The sequence below is a fragment of the Taudactylus pleione genome, unplaced genomic scaffold (assembly GCF_031769625.1).
Source record: "Taudactylus pleione unplaced genomic scaffold, aTauple2 ptg000559l, whole genome shotgun sequence".
NCBI lineage: Eukaryota > Metazoa > Chordata > Amphibia > Anura > Myobatrachidae > Taudactylus > Taudactylus pleione.
The window spans coordinates 211849-233863 of NW_028284961.1; the positions used below are offsets into that span (position 1 = coordinate 211849).

The 22015-nt window shown below is 46.1% G+C and overlaps 1 pseudogene; it reads right to left on the bottom strand.

Annotated features, from left to right (window-relative positions):
* Positions 1-22015, bottom strand: part of LOC148481833 (uncharacterized) — an 84499-nt pseudogene that overhangs the window by 29739 nt on the left and 32745 nt on the right.

Below are 22015 nucleotides of genomic sequence, written 5' to 3' on the forward strand. Positions count from 1 at the left end.
ACAACACATGTCACTCTGATCACCTCACCTGCCTTCCAATACTACAACACATGCCACTCTGATCACCCCACCTGCCTTCCAATACAACAACACAAGCCACTCTGCACTACCCACCTGCCTTCCAACACTACAACACATGCCACTCTGATCACCCCACCTGTCTTCCAACACTACAACACATGCCACTCTGATCACCCCACCTGCCTTCCAACACTACAACACATGCCACTCTGATCACCTCACCTGTCTTCCAACACTACAACACATGGCACTCTGATCACCTCACCTGCCTTCCAACACTACAACACATGTCACTCTGATCACCCCACCTGTCTTCCAAAAAATACCACTCTGATCACCCCACCTGCCTTCCAACACTACAACACATGCCACTCTGATCACCCCACCTGTCTACCTATACTACAACACATACCACTCTGATCAACACACCTGCCTTCCAACACTACAACACATGCCACTCTGATCACCTCACCTGTCCACCTACACTACAACACATACCACTCTGATCACCCCACCTGCTTTCCAACACTACAACACATGCCACTCTGATCACCCCACCTGTCTTCCAACACATGCCACTCTGATCACCCCACCTGCCTTCCAACACTACAACACATGTCACTCTGATCACCCCACCTGTCTACCTACACTACAATACTTGCCACTGTGATCACTACACCTGCCTTCCAATACTACAACACATGCCACTCTGATCACCCCACCTGTCTACCTATACTACAACACATACCACTCTGATCACCACACCTGCCTTCCAACACTACAACACATGCCACTCTGATCACCCCACCTGTCTTCCAAAACATGCCACTCTGATCACCCCAACTGGCTTCCAACACTACAACACATGTCACTCTGATCACCCCACCTGTCTACCTACACTACAATACATGTCACTCTGATCACCACACCTGCCTTCCAATACTACAACACCTGCCACTCTGATCACCCCACCTGCCTTCCAACACTACAACACATGCCACTCTGATCACCCCACCTGCCTTCCAACACTACAACACATACCACTCTGATCACCTCACCTGTCTACCTACACTACAACACATACCACTCTGATCACCCCACCTGCCTTCCAACACTACAACACATGCCACTCTGATCACCCCACCTGTCTTCCAACACATGCCACTCTGATCACCCCACCTGCCTTCCAACACTACAACACATGCCACTCTGATCACCTCACCTGTCTACCTACACTACAACACATGCCATTCTGATCACCCCACCTGTCTTCCAAAACATGCCACTATGGTCACCCCACCTGTCTTCCAACACTACAACAATTGTCACTCTGATCACCCCACCTGTCTACCTACACTACAATACATGCCACTCTGATCACCACACCTGCCTTCCAATACTACAACACCTGCCACTCTGATCACCCCACCTGTCTACCTATACTACAACACATACCACTCTGATCACCACACCTGCCTTCCAACACTACAACACATGCCACTCTGATCACCCCACCTGTCTTCCAAAACATGCCACTCTGATCACCCCTCCTGCCTTCCAACACTACAACACATGTCACTTTGATCACCTCACCTGTCTTCCAACACTACACCACATACCACTCTGATCACCTCACCTGCCTTTCAACACTACAACACATGGCACTCTGATCACCTCACCTGCCTTCCAACACTACAACACATGCCACTCTGATCACCTCACCTGTCTTCCAACACTACAACACGTACCACTCTGATCACCCAACCTGCCTTCCAACCGTACAATACATGCCACTCTGATCACCTCACCTGTCTTCCAACACTACAACACATACCACTCTGATCACCTCACCTGCCTTCCAACACTACAACACATGCCACTCTGATCACCCCACCTGTCTTCCAAAACATGCCACTCTGATCACCCCACCTGCCTTCCAACACTACAACACATGTCACTCTGATCACCCCACCTGTCTACCTACATTACAATACATTCCACTCTGATCAACCCACCTGCATTCCAATACTACAACACATGTCACTCTGATCACCTCACCTGCCTTCCAATACTACAACATATGCCACTCTGATCACCCCACCTGCCTTCCAATACTACAACACAAGCCACTCTGAACTATCCACCTGCCTTCCAACACTACAACACATGCCACTCTGATCACCCCACCTGTCTTCCAACACTACAACACATGCCACTCTGATCACCCCACCTGTCTTCCAACACTACTACACATGTCACTCTGATCACCTCACCTGTCTTCCAACACTACAACAAATGGCACTCTGATCACCTCACCTGCCTTCCAACACTACAACACATGTCACTCTGATCACCCCACCTGTCTTCCAAAACATGCCACTCTGATCACCCCACCTGCCTTCCAACACTACAACACATGTCACTCTGATCACCCCACCTGTCTACCTACACTACAATACATGCCACTCTGATCAACTCACCAGCCTTCCAATACTACAACACCTGCCACTCTGAATACCTCACCTACTTTCCAATACTACAACACATGCCACTCTGATCACCCCACCTGTCTTCCAACACATACCACTCTGATCACCTCACCTGCCTTTCAACACTACAACACATGGCACTCTGATCACCTCACCTGCCTTCCAACACTACAACACATGCCACTCTGATCACCTCACCTGTCTTCCAACACTACAACACATACCACTCTGATCACCCAACCTGCCTTCCAACCCTACAATACATGCCACTCTGATCACCTCACCTGTCTTCCAACACTACAACACATACCACTCTGATCACCTCACCTGCCTTCCAACACTACAACACATGCCACTCTGATCACCCCACCTGTCTTCCAAAACATGCCACTCTGATCACCCCACCTGCCTTCCAACACTACAACACATGTCACTCTGATCACCCCACCTGTCTACCTACATTACAATACATTCCACTCTGATCACCCCACCTGCATTCCAATACTACAACACATGTCACTCTGATCACCTCACCTGCCTTCCAATACTACAACATATGCCACTCTGATCACCCCACCTGCCTTCCAATACTACAACACAAGCCACTCTGAACTATCCACCTGCCTTCCAACACTACAACACATGCCACTCTGATCACCCCACCTGTCTTCCAACACTACTACACATGCCATTCTGATCACCTCACCTGTCTTCCAACACTACAACACATGGCACTCTGATCACCTCACCTGCCTTCCAACACTACAACACATGTCACTCTGATCACCCCACCTGTCTTCCAAAACATGCCACTCTCATCACCCCACCTGCGTTCCAACACTACAACACATGTCACTCTGATCACCCCACCTGTCTACCTACACTACAATACATGCCACTCTGATCAACTCACCAGCCTTCCAATACTACAACACCTGCCACTCTGAATACCTCACCTACTTTCCAATACTACAACACATGCCACTCTGATCACCCCACCTGTCTTCCAACACATGCCACTCTGATCACCCCACCTGTCTACCTATACTACAACACATACCACTCTGATCAACACACCTGCCTTCCAACACTACAACACATGCCACTCTGATCACCTCACCTGTCTACCTACACTACAACACATACCACTCTGATCACCCCACCTGCTTTCCAACTCTACAACACATGCCACTCTGATCACCCCACCTGTCTTCCAACACATGCCACTCTGATCACCCCACCTGCCTTCCAACACTACAACACATGTCACTCTGATCACCCCACCTGTCTACCTACACTACAATACTTGCCACTGTGATCACTACACCTGCCTTCCAATACTACAACACATGCCACTCTGATCACCCCACCTGTCTACCTATACTACAATACGTACCACTCTGATCACCTCACCTGCCTTCCAACACTACAACACATGCCACTCTGATCACCCCACCTGTCTTCCAAAACATGCCACTCTGATCACCCCAACTGGCTTCCAACACTACAACACATGTCACTCTGATCACCCCACCTGTCTACCTACACTACAATACATGCCACTCTGATCACCACACCTGCCTTCCAATACTACAGCACCTGCCACTCTGATCACCCCACCTGCCTTCCAACACTACAACACATGCCACTCTGAAAAACCCACCTGCCTTCCAACACTACAACACATGCCACTCTGATCACCGCACCTGTCCACCAACACTACAACACATGCCACTCTGATCACCCCACCTGCCTTCCAACACTACAACACATGCCACTCTGATCACCTCACCTGTCTTCCAACACTACACCACATACCACTCTGATAACCTCACCTGCCTTTCAACACTACAACACATGGCACTCTGATCACCTCACCTGCCTTCCAACTTTACAACACATGCCACTCTGATCACCTCACCTGTCTTCCAACACTACAACACGTACCACTCTGATCACCCAACCTGCCTTCCAACCGTACAATACATGCCACTCTGATCACCTCACCTGTCTTCCAACACTACAACACATACCACTCTGATCACCTCACCTGCCTTCCAACACTACAACACATGCCACTCTGATCACCCCACCTGTCTTCCAAAACATGCCACTCTGATCACCCCACCTGCCTTCCAACACTACAACACATGTCACTCTGATCACCCCACCTGTCTACCTACATTACAATACATTCCACTCTGATCAACCCACCTGCATTCCAATACTACAACACATGTCACTCTGATCACCTCACCTGCCTTCCAATACTACAACATATGCCACTCTGATCACCCCACCTGCCTTCCAATACTACAACACAAGCCACTCTGAACTATCCACCTGCCTTCCAACACTACAACACATGCCACTCTGATCACCCCACCTGTCTTCCAACACTACAACACATGCCACTCTGATCACCCCACCTGTCTTCCAACACTACTACACATGTCACTCTGATCACCTCACCTGTCTTCCAACACTACAACAAATGGCACTCTGATCACCTCACCTGCCTTCCAACACTACAACACATGTCACTCTGATCACCCCACCTGTCTTCCAAAACATGCCACTCTGATCACCCCACCTGCCTTCCAACACTACAACACATGTCACTCTGATCACCCCACCTGTCTACCTACACTACAATACATGCCACTCTGATCAACTCACCAGCCTTCCAATACTACAACACCTGCCACTCTGAATACCTCACCTACTTTCCAATACTACAACACATGCCACTCTGATCACCCCACCTGTCTTCCAACACATACCACTCTGATCACCTCACCTGCCTTTCAACACTACAACACATGGCACTCTGATCACCTCACCTGCCTTCCAACACTACAACACATGCCACTCTGATCACCTCACCTGTCTTCCAACACTACAACACATACCACTCTGATCACCCAACCTGCCTTCCAACCCTACAATACATGCCACTCTGATCACCTCACCTGTCTTCCAACACTACAACACATACCACTCTGATCACCTCACCTGCCTTCCAACACTACAACACATGCCACTCTGATCACCCCACCTGTCTTCCAAAACATGCCACTCTGATCACCCCACCTGCCTTCCAACACTACAACACATGTCACTCTGATCACCCCACCTGTCTACCTACATTACAATACATTCCACTCTGATCACCCCACCTGCATTCCAATACTACAACACATGTCACTCTGATCACCTCACCTGCCTTCCAATACTACAACATATGCCACTCTGATCACCCCACCTGCCTTCCAATACTACAACACAAGCCACTCTGAACTATCCACCTGCCTTCCAACACTACAACACATGCCACTCTGATCACCCCACCTGTCTTCCAACACTACTACACATGCCATTCTGATCACCTCACCTGTCTTCCAACACTACAACACATGGCACTCTGATCACCTCACCTGCCTTCCAACACTACAACACATGTCACTCTGATCACCCCACCTGTCTTCCAAAACATGCCACTCTCATCACCCCACCTGCGTTCCAACACTACAACACATGTCACTCTGATCACCCCACCTGTCTACCTACACTACAATACATGCCACTCTGATCAACTCACCAGCCTTCCAATACTACAACACCTGCCACTCTGAATACCTCACCTACTTTCCAATACTACAACACATGCCACTCTGATCACCCCACCTGTCTTCCAACACATGCCACTCTGATCACCCCACCTGTCTACCTATACTACAACACATACCACTCTGATCAACACACCTGCCTTCCAACACTACAACACATGCCACTCTGATCACCTCACCTGTCTACCTACACTACAACACATACCACTCTGATCACCCCACCTGCTTTCCAACTCTACAACACATGCCACTCTGATCACCCCACCTGTCTTCCAACACATGCCACTCTGATCACCCCACCTGCCTTCCAACACTACAACACATGTCACTCTGATCACCCCACCTGTCTACCTACACTACAATACTTGCCACTGTGATCACTACACCTGCCTTCCAATACTACAACACATGCCACTCTGATCACCCCACCTGTCTACCTATACTACAATACGTACCACTCTGATCACCTCACCTGCCTTCCAACACTACAACACATGCCACTCTGATCACCCCACCTGTCTTCCAAAACATGCCACTCTGATCACCCCAACTGGCTTCCAACACTACAACACATGTCACTCTGATCACCCCACCTGTCTACCTACACTACAATACATGCCACTCTGATCACCACACCTGCCTTCCAATACTACAGCACCTGCCACTCTGATCACCCCACCTGCCTTCCAACACTACAACACATGCCACTCTGAAAAACCCACCTGCCTTCCAACACTACAACACATGCCACTCTGATCACCGCACCTGTCCACCAACACTACAACACATGCCACTCTGATCACCCCACCTGCCTTCCAACACTACAACACATGCCACTCTGATCACCTCACCTGTCTTCCAACACTACACCACATACCACTCTGATAACCTCACCTGCCTTTCAACACTACAACACATGGCACTCTGATCACCTCACCTGCCTTCCAACTTTACAACACATGCCACTCTGATCACCTCACCTGTCTTCCAACACTACAACACATACCACTCTGATCACCCCACCTGCCTTCCAACACTACAACACATGCCACTCTGATCACCTCACCTGTCTTCCAACACTACAACACATATCACTCTGATCACCTCACCTGCCTTCCAACACTACAACACATGCCACTCTGATCACCCCACCTGTCTTCCAAAACATGCCACTCTGATCACCCCACCTGCCTTCCAACACCACAACACATGTCACTCTGATCACCACACCTGTCTACCTACACTACAATACATGCCACTCTGATCACCACACCTGCCTTCCAATACTACAACACATGTCACTCTGATCACTTCGCCTGCCTTCCAATACTACAACACATGCCACTCTGATCAACCCACCTGCCTTCCAACACTACAACACATGCCAAACTGATCACCCCACCTGTCTTCCAACACTACAACACATGCCACTCTTATCACCCCACCTGTCTACCTACACTTCAATTCATGCCACTCTGATCACTACACCTGCCTTCCAATACTACAACACATGCCACTCTGATCACCCCACCTGTCTACCTATACTACAACACATACCACTCTGATCACCAGACCTGCCTTCCAACACTACAACACATGCCACTCTGATCACCCCACCTGTCTTCCAAAACATGCCACTCTGATCACCCCACCTGCCTTCCAACACTACAACACATGTAACTCTGATCACCCCACCTGTCTACCAACACTACAATACATGCCACTCTGATCACCACACCTGCCTTACAATACTACAACACCTGCCACTCTGATCACCCCACCTGCCTTCCAACACTACAACACATGCCACTCTGATCAACCCACCTGCCTTCCAACACTACACAACATGCCACTCTGTTCACCGTGCCTGTCTACCTATACTACAACACATGCCACTCTGATCACCCCACCTGCCTTCCAACACTACAACACATGCCACTCTGATCACCTCACCTGTCTTCCAACACTACAACACATACCACTCTGACCACCTCACCTGCCTTCCAACACTACAACACATGCCACTCTGATCACCTCACCTGCCTTCCAACTTTGCAACACATGCCACTCTGATCACTTCACCTGTCTTCCAACACTATAACACATACCACTCTGACACTCTGATCACCTCACCTGCCTTCCAACTTTACAACACATGCCACTCTGATCACCTCACCTGTCTTCCAACACTACAACACATGTCACTCTGATCACCTCACCTGTCTTCCAACACTACAACACATGCCACTCTGATCACCTCACCTGTCTTCCTACACTACAACACATACCACTCTGATCACCTCACCTGCCTTCCAACACTACAACACATGCCACTCTGATCACCCCACCTGTCTTCCAAAACATGCCACTCTGATCACCCCACCTGCCTTCCAACACTACAACACATGTCACTCTGATCAACCCACCTGTCTACCTACACTACAATACATGCCACTCTGAGCACCACACCTGCCTTACAATACTACAACACCTGCCACTCTGATCACCCCACCTGCCTTCCAACACTACAACACATGCCACTCTGATCAACCCACCTGCCTTCCAACATTACAACACATGCCACTCTGTTCACCGCGCCTGTCTACCTATACTACAACACATGCCACTCTGATCACCCCACCTGCCTTCCAACACTACAACACATGGCACTCTGATCACCTCACCTGTCTTCCAACACTACAACACATGCCACTCTGATCACCTCACCTGCCTTCCAACTTTACAACACATGCCACTCTGATCATTTCACCTGTCTTCCAACACTACAACACATACCACTCTGACACTCTGATCACCTCACCTGCCTTCCAACTTTACAACACATGCCACTCTGATCAACTCACCTGTCTTCCAACACTACAACACATGTCACTCTGATCACCTCACCTGTCTTCCAACACAACAACACATGCCACTCTGATCACCTCACCTGTCTTCCTACACTACAACACATACCACTCTGATCACCTCACCTGCCTTCCAACACTACAACACATGCCACTCTGAACACCCCACCAAAACATGCCACTCTGATCACCCCACCTGCCTTCCAACACTTCAACACATGTCACTCTGATCAACCCACCTGTCTACCTACACTACAATACATGCCACTCTGATCACCACCCCTGCCTTCCAATACTACTACACATGTCACTCTGATCACTTCACCTGCCTTCCAATACTACAACACATGCCACTCTGATCACCCCACCTGCCTTCCAACACTACAACACATGCCACTCTGATCACCCCACCTGTCTTCCAACACTACAACACATGCCACTCTGATCACCTCACCTGTCTTCCAACACTACAACACATGCCACTCTGATCACCCCACCTGTCTTCCAAAACATTCCACTCTGATCACCCCACCTGCCTTCCAACACTACAACACATGCCACTCTGATCACCCCACCTGTCTTCCAACTCTACAACACATGCCACTCTGATCACCCCACCTGCCTTCCAACACTACAACACATGCCACTCTGATCACCCCACCTGTCTTCCAACACTACAACACATGCCACTCTGATCACCTCACCTGCCTTCCAACTTTACAACACATGCCACTCTGATCACTTCACCTGTCTTCCAACACTACAACACATACCACTCTGACACTCTGATCACCTCACCTGCCTTCCAACTTTACAACACATGCCACTCTGATCACCTCACCTGTCTTCTAACACTACAACACATGTCACTCTGATCACCTCACCTGTCTTACAACACTACAACACATGCCTCTCTGATCACCTCACCTGCCTTTCAATACTACAACACATGCCACTCTGATCACCTCACCTGCCTTCCAACACTACAACACATGGCACTCTGATCACCTCACCTGCCTTCCAACACTACAACACATGCCACTCTGATCACCCCACCTGTCTTCCAAAACATGCCACTCTGATCACCCCACCTGCCTTCCAACACTACAACACATGCCACTCTGATCACCCCACCTGTCTTCCAACACTACAACACATGCCACTCTGATCACCTCACCAGCCTTCCAATACTACAACACCTGCCACTCTGAATACCTCACCTACTTTCCAATACTACAACACATGCCTCTCTGATCACCCCACCTTCCTTCCAACACTACAACACATGCCACTCTGATCACCTCACCTGTCTTCCAACACTACAACACATGCCACTCTGATCACCCCACCTGCCTTCCAACACTACCACACATGCCACTCTGATCACCCCACCTGTCTACCTACACTACTATAGCTGCCGATGATGCAGCTATAGTGCCGATGGTGCGGCAATAGTGCCGATTGTGCAGCAATAGCCGTTAGAAAACAATGTAGGTCTTGAACTGTGGCTTGAAAGCCATATGAATGTTAATGAGCCGATGACAACATGGGGGCTGCTTGGTGCGGCTGGAAAGCAGTATGGAAGTTGATGAGCCGATAGCAGTACGGGGGCTGCTTGGCGCAGCTGGAAAGCTGTATAGAAGCTGATGAGCCGATGGCAGCACAGGGGTTGCTTGGTGCGGCTGGAAAGCAATATGGAAGTTGATGAGCCGATGGCAGCACGTTCCAATGCTAACATTGGTAACAAGTGCGAACTTGACTGTCCAGAATGTACCTGCACCTATGCTGGCACCTGGAGCTTGTGCTCCTTGTGCTCCACCCATGCTATGTCCCTGAATACAAAATCGTTTAACTTCAATTGTGTATTATGCTCCAGTTTCTCAGTATCGTTAAATAATATGCTGGGTAGTGTAATATCCTTGTATATAACAATGTAACCTATAATTGTATGATTAAGAGCCTGACAGTTACGAATCCCAATGCCTACTCCATGTGAGACCACAAGAATCCAACTAGCGAGATCTTCACCAATAACAACCGCCCATTGTTCCCTTAGAACTTGGATACATTCACCGTTACATAGGTGGCCGCCTGGACTTACACTCGGGTTAGTAGCGGCTCACATGGTGGTACAAGGGAATTTAATAGATGAAATGTACAGTTGGAACAGATGTAGGTGATGGTAGGCTTTGAGGAAAAGAAGCATGGATATTTGACCAATGGCGTGACTTGAAGTGGTTTAAAGCAGCACAGCAGCCGATGATGCGGCAATAGTATAGATGGTGCTGCAATCGTTCTGATGGTGCGGCAATTGTGCCGATGGTGCGGCAATAGCCATTAGTAAACAGTCTAGACTTTGGGAATGGCTTTGGAAGCCGATGATGCGCAAATGTGCCGATGTTGCGGCGGTTGTAACGATGGTGCAGCAATTGTGCCGATGGTGTGGCAATAGCCATTACTAAACAGTCTAGGTTTCGGTAATGGCTGTGGGAGCCGATGATGCAGCTATATTGCCGATGGTGCGGCAATAGTGCCGATGGTGCAGCAACAGCCATTAGAAAACAATGTAGGTCTTGACTGTGGCTTGGGAGCCATATGAATGCTGATGAGCTGATGACAGCACGGGGGCTGCTTGGAGCGGCTAGGAAGCTGTATGGAAGTTGATGAGCCGATGGCAGCACGGGGGCTGCTTGGCATGGCTGGAAAGCCGTATGGAAGCTGATGAGCAGATGACAGCACGGGGGCTGCTTGGTGTGGCTGGAAAGCCGTATGGAAGTTGATGAGCCGATGGCAGCATGGGTGTTGCTTGGTGCAGCTGGAAAGCAGTATGGAAGTTGATGAGCCGATGGCAGCACGGGGGCTGCTTGGCGTGGCTGGAAAGCCGTATAGAAGATGATGAGCTGATGGCAGCACGGGGCCTGCTTGGTGCGGCTGGAAAGCAGCATGGAAGTTGATGAGCCGATGGCAGCACAGGGGCAGCTTGGTGCGGCTAGGAAGCTGTATGGAAGTTGATGAGCCGATGGCAGCACGGGGGCTGCTTGGTGCGGCTAGGAAGCCGTATGGAAGCTGATGAGCAGATGACAGCACGGGGGATGCTTGGTGTGGCTGGAAAGCAGTATGGAAGTTGATGAGCCGATGGCAGCACGGGGGCTGCTTGGTGCAGCTGGAAAACCATATGGAAGTTGATGAGCTGTATCATGAGGAGAAACAAACAAACTTACCATGCAGAAAAGCTGATGAAACTCACAGACACTCTATAGTCGGCACAGCTGCAATAGTCCAGTGAGTATAAATAGGCTGAACTCCCAATCTGGTTTGCACTTGTGGAATACATAACTTCCTGAGGCGTGCCAATCACCTAGCAACAGGAACAACTGAAGTAACCCCGTCCTGTCTCGGCATTCTGTTAGAAGGATTCAAGTTGTGACCACGACTTGTAACACTGATGATGCATGACTCGTGTCACCACTGCAGGAAACAATTAGTGGGCATTTACCAATGCTGTCAGATGCCACATAGGTATGTTTTATGGATTCACCACCCACTCCGGACAGTCTGGTAGATTTCTGAACTCTCTGGAGTAAACCTGGATGGGTGGTAACCCTAGCAGAAGGTGAGACAAGGCCACGAGTGGTGCACCCCTGCTTTATAACTCTATATTCTTTCCCAGATTCTCATGTTATTTTAAAACCTTTAAGGAGGAAAAATATTTTCTTAAAATCAAAATGTACCAGGTCTATATTCCAGCACGCCATCCCACCAAACCCCCTAGAATATTCCAGCACTCCATCCTACCACACCCCCTTGTATAATCCAGCATTCCATCTCACCACACCTCCTAATATATTCCAGCACTCTATCCTACCACAACCACTAGTATATTCCAGTACTCCATCCCACCACATCCCCTAGTATATTCCAGCATTCTATCTCACCACACCCCCTAATATATTCCAGCACTCTATCCTACCACAACCACTAGTATATTCCAGTACTCCATCCCACCACATCCCCTAGTATATTCCAGAACTCCATACCACCAAACCCCCTAGTAACTTCCAGCACTCCATCCCACCACACTCCCTAGTATATTCCAGCACTTCATCCTACCACATCTCTTAGTGTATTCCAGCACTCCATCCCTACACGTACCTTAGTATATTCCAGCAATCCATATCACCATACTCCCTAGTATATTCCAGCACTTTAATCCACCACACCCCTTAGAATATTCCAAGACTCCATCCTAACACATCCCCTAGTATATTCCAACACTCCATCCCACCACGTACCCTAGTAAATCCCAGCACTCCATCCCACCACACCCCCTAGTATATTCCAGCACTCCATCCCACCACACCCCCTAGTATATTCCAGCACTCCATCCCTCCACACCCACTAGTATATTCCAGCACTCCATCATACCACACCCCCTAGTATATTCCTGCACTCCATCCCACCACACCCCCTAGTATATTTCAGCACTCTATCCTAACACATCTCCTAGTATATTCCAGCACTCCATCCCACCACACCCCCTAGCATATTCTAGAACTCTATCCTAACACACCCCCTAGTATATACCTGCACTTCATCCCACCATGTACCCTAGTATATTCCATCAATTCATATCACCATACCCCCTAGTATATTTCAGCACTCCATCCCAGCACACCCCCTAGTATATTCCAGCACTCCATCCCACCATACCCCCTAGAATATTCCAGTATTCCATACCACCACACCTCCTAGTATATGCCAGCACTCCATCCCACCACACCCCTTAGTATATTCCAGCACTCTATCCTAACACATCTCCTAGTATATTCCAGCACTCCATCCAACCACACCCCCTAGTATATTCCAACGCTCCATCCTAACACATCCCCTAGTATATTCCAGCACTTCATCCCACTACTTACCCTAGTATATTCCAGCACTCAATCCTAGCACACCCACTTGAATATTCCAGCACTCCATCCCACCACACCCCCTAGTATATTCCAACGCTCCATCCTAACACATCCCCTTGTATATTCCAGCACTCCATCCCACCACATACCCTAGTATATTCCAGCACTCCATCCCACCACACCCCCTAGTATATTCCAGCACTCAATCCCGCCACGTACCCTAGTATATTCCTGCACTACATCCCACCACACCCCCTAGTATATCCCAGCACCCATCCCACCACACCCCCTAGTATGTTCCAAGTAGTCATAGTCAGACATTTCTAATTTTCCGACTCTGGAATGGGGACTCCAGTAATTTGTCAGAGATAGAGCTGTTGCAAAACCACTTTTTCCTGACAGTTTATGAGATGAATTACTCTGAAAGAGGAATTTGAAAGGTGATTAGGTCAGTCACTGACCAATCATAACCTGGATAACTGTTATGATTGGAGAGCTGGGGAAATATATTAGAGATGGTGGCCTGGAGGTTGGATAATGATCAGGTCACCTGGAAATAATAAATAGTGTCACCTTATCACATAGAGGGGTGCAAGAAAAATCACACAGCCTACTGCAAATTTCTGACCTGTGCATAGATGAGCAGCATCACATTGCATTGTCCCTATTATGTGAAACTGTAACAAATCACTTACCTATAAACCAACACAGGTACAATGAAGTCTGTGTAATTTGGGTTTACATCAGATTGCACCACTTCTGTCATCATCTCTTTGAAATTATCTTTCCAATCCACCTTCTCATCTAAAGGGAAGAAGTTTCCTGGCAAAACACACAAACAAACAAGCTGAGGTGACATTTACCTGTAATATGTGTAAGACCAAAGTCCACCTGATTATAATATAATTCCCACAGCTGTGACGGACTCAGAAACACCAACACTCCTTGGCCCTCATTCAGTGGCGGTCGCAAGAAGCAATCGCTCTCTCTGAATGAGGGCGGGTGCTTAATTTTTTTAGAGTGGCCTCCTGGTCGCTAGCTAAGCTGTGGGTTACCACCCACAGCTTTAACGAGCGACCAGGTTGATGGTCGCGAGGGTCAAGACCATCGCGACCATCGGGGCTTGCGATGAGACCCTTGAGGTTGGGTCTCGGCAACCGCAAGCCTATAGGGAGCTTCCTGCTCTGATCGAGCAGGAAGCTCCCCAATGACATCACTGCTGATGTCAGTGCGGCCGCCCACAAACGGCATGTGTTCCTTAAGGAAGGCCTCCATTTGTGAAGCAACCTCCCCTGGCCCACCTACCAAATGGGGCGAGCTGTCGATCAACATCGACAGCCACCCCGTTGGTAGCGGGCCCCAGTGCAAGAGAGTTTCTCTCTCGCTCCGGGGCTGGCGCTCAGTGCTTGCGACTAGGTCTGAATGAGGTCCCTTATCCCCAAACCACAGCCACAGCCAGATTACCAATGGGGTGTGTGTAGCTACAACTCTAGGCCTCCACATAAAAATAGCCCCATCATTGGGGTATATTTAATAAACTGAGAGTTTTTAGAAGAGGATATGTTGCCCAATCAGATTCTAGCTATTATCTTCTAAAATTGCTAGTTAAATGTTAAGTAGAGTCTGATTGATTGTTATTGGCAACTTCTCCACTTCTATAAACTCTCACTTTAGTAAATATACCCCATCATGTCAGCATGACGTGACCAGCTGCCTAGCTGCCCACACTGTGCTGGATTCATAGTTTTACGCAAACCCGATGGTTTGAGTACAGCTCATACTTGTCTGCTTTTTATAATTCCTCCCTGGAAGAAGCCCGGGGGAGGGGAAGAAGGTGAGCGGCGAAGGGGGTGGGGCTGGAGATTTTGAGTCATTAACCCCCGCCCTTCATGGTATATTGCTGCGAATAGCACATATTTATATAGGGAATGGGGTGAAATGGTGGGATCCTTGTAGAATTGCATCGTTAAGACCCACCCCTTACTCAAGGACAAGCGATCTCTGTGAAAATTATCCCCATTCTGCACACTACACTAGGAAGTGGGCAGGAATGCGGGAGAAGTGCCTCCTCTACCGGGAATGCGGAAGGTAACCTAACAAATAAGGATCCTCCCACAAGACCCAGGAGAGTAGGCATGTTTAGTAAAACTAATAAGTTGAGAGGACTATGCATGTATTAGCAAAATTATTTTTCTAGTTTTCTAACAAATTTTATATAATTAATTATATAGAAGCATCCTATGTAGTGCTGGTGAGTGATATTATATAGAGGGCGTCCTATGTAGTGCTGGTGAGTGATATTATATAGAGGGCATCTTATGTAGTGCTGGTGAGTGATATTATATAGAGGGCATCTTATGTAGTGCTGGTGTGTGATATTATATAGAGGGCATCCTATGTAGTGCTGGTGAGTGATATTATATAGAGGGCATCTTATGTAGTGCTGGTGTGTGATATTATATAGAGGGCGTCTTATGTAGTGCTGGTGTGTGATATTATATAGAGGGCATCTTATGTAGTGCTGGTGTGTGATATAATATAGAGGGCTTCTTATGTAGTGCTGGTGTGTGATATTATATAGAAGGCATCATATCTAGTGCTGGTGTGTGATATTATATAGAGGGCGTGTTATGTAGTGCTGGTGTGTGATATTATATAGAGGGCATCTTATGTAGTGCTGGTGTGTGATATTATATAGAGGGCGTATTATGTAGTGCTGGTGTGTGATATTATATAGAGGGCGTCTTATGTAGTGCTGGTGAGTGATATTATATAGAGGGCATCCTATGTAGTGCTGGTGTGTGATATTATATAGAGGGCATCTTATGTAGTGCTGGTGTGTGATATTATATAGAGGTGTCTTATTTAGTGCTTGTGTGTGATATTATATAGAGGGCGTCTTATGTAGTGCTGGTGAGTGATATTATATAGAGGTGTCTTATTTAGTGCTGGTGTGAGATATTATATAGAGGGCGTCTTATGTAGTGCTGGTGTATGATATAATATAGAGGGCTTCTTATGTAGTGCTGGTGTGTGATATTATATAGAAGGCATCATATCTAGTGCTGGTGTGTGATATTATATAGAGGGCGTGTTATGTAGTGCTGGTGTGTGATATTATATAGAGGGCATCTTATGTAGTGCTGGTGTGTGATATTATATAGAGGGCGTATTATGTAGTGCTGGTGTGTGATATTATATAGAGGGCGTCTTATGTAGTGCTGGTGAGTGATATTATATAGAGGGCATCCTATGTAGTGCTGGTGTGTGATATTATATAGAGGGCATCTTATGTAGTGCTGGTGTGTGATATTATATAGAGGTGTCTTATTTAGTGCTTGTGTGTGATATTATATAGAGGGCGTCTTATGTAGTGCTGGTGTGTGATATAATATAGAGGGCTTCTTATGTAGTGCTGGTGTGTGATATTATATAGAAGGCATCATATCTAGTGCTGGTGTGTGATATTATATAGAGGGCGTGTTATGTAGTGCTGGTGTGTGATATTATATAGAGGGCATCTTATGTAGTGCTGGTGTGTGATATTATATAGAGGGCGTATTATGTAGTGCTGGTGTGTGATATTATATAGAGGGCGTCTTATGTAGTGCTGGTGAGTGATATTATATAGAGGGCATCCTATGTAGTGCTGGTGTGTGATATTATATAGAGGGCATCTTATGTAGTGCTGTTGTGTGATATTATATAGAGGTGTCTTATTTAGTGCTTGTGTGTGATATTATATAGAGGGCGTCTTATGTAGTGCTGGTGAGTGATATTATATAGAGGTGTCTTATTTAGTGCTGGTGTGAGATATTATATAGAGGGCGTCTTATGTAGTGCTGGTGTGTGATATTATATAGAGGGCGTCTTATGTAGTGCTGGTGTGTGATATAATATAGAGGGCGTCTTATGTAGTGCTGGTGTGTGATATTATATAGAGGGCGTATTATGCAGTGCTGGTGTGTGATATTATCTAGAGGTGTCTTATTTAGTGCTGGTGTGTGATATTATATAGAGGGCGTCTTATGTAGTGCTGGTGTGTGATATTATATAGAAGGCGTCTTATGTAGTGCTGGTGTGTGATATTATATAGAGGGCGTCCTATGTAGTGCTGGTGTGTGATATTATATAGAGGGCGTCTTATGTAGTGCTGGTGTGTGATATTATATAGAGGGCGTCCTATGTAGTGCTGGTGAGTGATATTATATAGAGGGCGTCTTATGTAGTGCTGGTGAGTGATATTATATACAGGGCGTCTTATGTAGTGCTGGTGAGTGATATTATCTAGAGGTGTCTTATTTAGTGCTGGTGTGTGATATTATATAGAGGGCGTCTTATGTAGTGCTGGTGTGTGATATTATATAGAAGGCGTCTTATGTAGTGCTGGTGTGTGATATTATATAGAGGTGTCTTATTTAGTGCTGGTGTGTGATATTATATAGAGGGCGTCTTATGTAGTGCTGGTGTGTGATATTATATAGAGTGCATCTTATGTAGTGCTGGTGAGTGATATTATATAGAGGTGTCTTATTTAGTGCTGGTGTGTGATATTATATAGAGAGCGTCCTATGTAGTGCTGGTGTGTGATATTATATAGAAGGCGTCTTATGTAGTGTTGGTGAGTGATATTATATAGAAAGCATCTTATGTAGTGCTGGTGACTGATATTATATAGAGGGCGTCCTATGTAGTGCTGGTGTGTGATATTATATAGAAGGCGTCTTATGTAGTGCTGGTGAGAGATATTATATAGAAGGCGTCCTATGTAGTGCTGGTGAGTGATATTATATAGAGGCGTCTTATGTAGTGCTGGTGAGTGATATTATATAGAGGCGTCTTATGTAGTGCTGGTGTGTGATATTATATAGAGGGCGTCTTATGTAGTGCAGGTGTGTGATATTATATAGAGGGCGTCCTATGTAGTGCTGGTGTGTGATATTATATAGAAAGCATCTTATGTAGTGCTAGTGTGTGATATTATATAGAGGGCGTCCTAGTAGTGCTGGTTTGTGATATTATATAGAGGGCGTCCTATGTAGTGTTGGTGTGTGATATTATATAGAAGGCGTCTTATGTAGTGCTGGTGAGTGATATTATATAGAGGGCATCTTATGAAGTGCTGGTGTGTGATATTATATAGAAGCATCTTATGTAGTGCTGGTGTGTGATATATAGAGGGCATCTTATGTAGTGCTGGTGTGTGTTATTATATAGAGGGCATCTTATGTAGTGCTGGTGTATAATATTATATAGAGGGCATCTTATGTAGTGCTGGTGTGTGATATTATATAGAGGGCATCTTATGTAGTGCTGGTGTGTGATATTATATAGAGGGTGTCTTATGTAGTGCTGGTGTGTGATATTATATAGAGGGTGTCTTATGTAGTGCTGGTGTGTGATATTATATAGAGGGTGTCTTATGTAGTGCTGATGTGTGATATTATATAGAAGGCATCTTATGTAGTGCTGGTGTGTGATATTATATAGAGGGTGTCTTATGTAGTGCTGGTGTGTGATATTATATAGAGGGCGTCCTATGTAGTGCTGGGTGTGTGATATTATATAGAAGGCGTTTTATGTAGTGCTGGTGTGTGATATTATATAGAGGGCGTCCTATGTAGTGCTGGTATGTGATATTATATAGAGGTGTCTTATTTAGTGCTGGTGTGTGATATTATATAGAGGGCGTCTTATGTAGTGCTGGTGTGTGATATTATATAGAGTGCGTCTTATGTAGTGCTGGTGAGTGATATTATATAGAGGGCGTCTTATGTAGTGCTGGTGTGTGATATTATATAGAGGGTGTCTTATGTAGTGCTGGTGTGTGATATTATATAGAGGGCGTCCTATGTAGTGCTGGGTGTGTGATATTATATAGAAGGCGTTTTATGTAGTGCTGGTGTGTGATATTATATAGAGGGCGTCCTATGTAGTGCTGGTATGTGATATTATATAGAGGTGTCTTATTTAGTGCTGGTGTGTGATATTATATAGAAGGCGTTTTATGTAGTGCTGGTGTGTGATATTATATAGAGGGCGTCCTATGTAGTGCTGGGTGTGTGATATTATATAGAAGGCGTCTTATGTAGTGCTGGTGTGTGATATTATATAGAGGACGTCCTATGTAGTGCTGGTATGTGATATTATATAGAGGTGTCTTATTTAGTGCTGGTGTGTGATATTATATAGAGGGCGTCTTATGTAGTGCTGGTGTGTGATATTATATAGAGTGCATCTTATGTAGTGCTGGTGAGTGATATTATATAGAGGTGTCTTATTTAGTGCTGGTGTGTGATATTATATAGAGAGCGTCCTATGTAGTGCTGGTGTGTGATATTATATAGAAGGCGTCTTATGTAGTGCTGGTGAGTGATATTATATAGAAAGCGTCTTATGTAGTGCTGGTGACTGATATTATATAGAGGGCGTCCTATGTAGTGCTGGTGTGTGATATTATATAGAAGGCGTCTTATGTAGTGCTGGTGAGAGATATTATATAGAAGGCGTCCTATGTAGTGCTGGTGAGTGATATTATATAGAGGCGTCTTATGTAGTGCTGGTGAGTGATATTATATAGAGGCGTCTTATGTAGTGCTGGTGTGTGATATTATATAGAGGGCGTCTTATGTAGTGCAGGTGTGTGATATTATATAGAGGGCGTCCTATGTAGTGCTGGTGTGTGATATTATATAGAAAGCATCTTATGTAGTGCTAGTGTGTGATATTATATAGAGGGCGTCCTAGTAGTGCTGGTTTGTGATATTATATAGAGGGCGTCCTATGTAGTGTTGGTGTGTGATATTATATAGAAGGCGTCTTATGTAGTGCTGGTGAGTGATATTATATAGAGGGCATCTTATGAAGTGCTGGTGTGTGATATTATATAGAAGCATCTTATGTAGTGCTGGTGTGTGATATATAGAGGGCATCTTATGTAGTGCTGGTGTGTGTTATTATATAGAGGGCATCTTATGTAGTGCTGGTGTATAATATTATATAGAGGGCATCTTATGTAGTGCTGGTGTGTGATATTATATAGAGGGCATCTTATGTAGTGCTGGTGTGTGATATTATATAGAGGGTGTCTTATGTAGTGCTGGTGTGTGATATTATATAGAGGGCGTCTTATGTAGTGCTGGTGTGTGATATTATATAGAGGGCGTCTTATGTAGTGCTGGTGTGTGATATTATATAGAGGTGTCTTATGTAGTGCTGGTGTGTGATATTATATAGAGGGTGTCTTATGTAGTGCTGGTGTGTGATATTATATAGAGGGTGTCTTATGTAGTGCTGATGTGTGATATTATATAGAAGGCATCTTATGTAGTGCTGGTGTGTGATATTATATAGAGGGTGTCTTATGTAGTGCTGGTGTGTGATATTATATAGAGGGCGTCCTATGTAGTGCTGGGTGTGTGATATTATATAGAAGGCGTTTTATGTAGTGCTGGTGTGTGATATTATATAGAGGGCGTCCTATGTAGTGCTGGTATGTGATATTATATAGAGGTGTCTTATTTAGTGCTGGTGTGTGATATTATATAGAGGGCGTCTTATGTAGTGCTGGTGTGTGATATTATATAGAGGTGTCTTATTTAGTGCTGGTGTGTGATATTATATAGAGAGCGTCCTGTGTAGTGCTGGTGTGTGATATTATATAGAAGGCGTCTTATGTAGTGCTGGTGAGTGATATTATATAGAAGGCGTCTTATGTAGTGCTGGTGAGTGATATTATATAGAGGGCGTCCTATGTAGTGCTGGTGTGTGATATTATATAGAAGGCGTCTTATGTAGTGCTGGTGAGTGATATTATATAGAAGGCATCTTATGTAGTGCTGGTGAGTGATATTATATAGAGGCGCCTTATGTAGTGCTGGTGAGTGATATTATATAGAGGCGTCTTATGTAGTGCTGGTGTGTGATATTATATAGAGGGCGTCTTATGTAGTGCTGGTGTGTGATATTATATAGAGGGCGTCCTATGTAGTGCTGGTGTGTGATATTATATAGAAAGCATCTTATGTAGTGCTGGTGTGTGATATTATATAGGGGGCATCCTAGTAGTGCTGGTGTGTGATATTATATAGAGGGCG